This window comes from Mandrillus leucophaeus, unplaced genomic scaffold (genome assembly GCF_000951045.1).
Source record: "Mandrillus leucophaeus isolate KB7577 unplaced genomic scaffold, Mleu.le_1.0 Scaffold17, whole genome shotgun sequence".
NCBI lineage: Eukaryota > Metazoa > Chordata > Mammalia > Primates > Cercopithecidae > Mandrillus > Mandrillus leucophaeus.
The window spans coordinates 3,476,509-3,477,272 of NW_012101698.1; the positions used below are offsets into that span (position 1 = coordinate 3,476,509).

At 38.4% G+C, this 764-nt stretch overlaps 1 pseudogene; it reads right to left on the reverse strand.

Moving 5' to 3' along the window:
* Nucleotides 1–209: 209 nt before the first annotated feature.
* LOC105537190 lies at nt 210–514 on the reverse strand (annotated as a pseudogene).
* Between the last annotated feature and the right edge of the window lie 250 nt (nt 515–764).

Consider the following 764-nt stretch of genomic DNA (forward strand, 5'->3'; position numbering starts at 1 on the left):
GATTTACTTTGGATTCTCCTGCTTTAAGACCCAAAGAAAGTTATATTGAGTTTTTATTGATGATTCTGTGTGTTTATAACAGAGTGTGATAGGTGAATTAAACATATTAAAAGAGTTCTATAGCATCCATTCAGAAAAGATTACACACTATACAAAGTATTCAAGTCATACAAAACCGTTTTTCCATGTCTTTTCAACTAGGAAGAATCCTATTCAGCACGCTTCTCCTCCTGAGGTGGTTCGTACTGAGCAAGCTGTGCTTTCAGTTTTTTTATTTTTTTCTACAGTAGCTTTATATTTCTCTTTCATTTTGACCAGTTCTAGGTGAAGCAGCTCTATTTCTGGATTTTCTGGGGTAGCAGCTCCTAAGTGATGCTTTAAGAAATCCAAAGCACTGTTAGGTTTCTCTGGTTCTTCATACCAACACCTTGGTCAGCGTGTCCAGCACACCTGACTTCTCCAAGTACCTCCGGAACGGCTCATGCTTCGAGTTGGCAGCTTTGTAATGGGCCATAGTGACAGCGGCAGCAGCATAGCTGGCCAGTTTTCTACATTTGTAATAGAAGGAAATGGTAAACTGTAGTTCAATATTAATGAAAATAAAGGTGGATTTTTTTTCCCATCTAACATTCATAAACACATTGAACCCTATCTTTGGCTATCAGTGGATGACAGGTTAAGAACCCCTACTCTAGCTAGTTCCTACTTATTTTCAAAACTATATCATTTCTTCTAAAGAACTTCACCAACCTGCCCCTAGACAG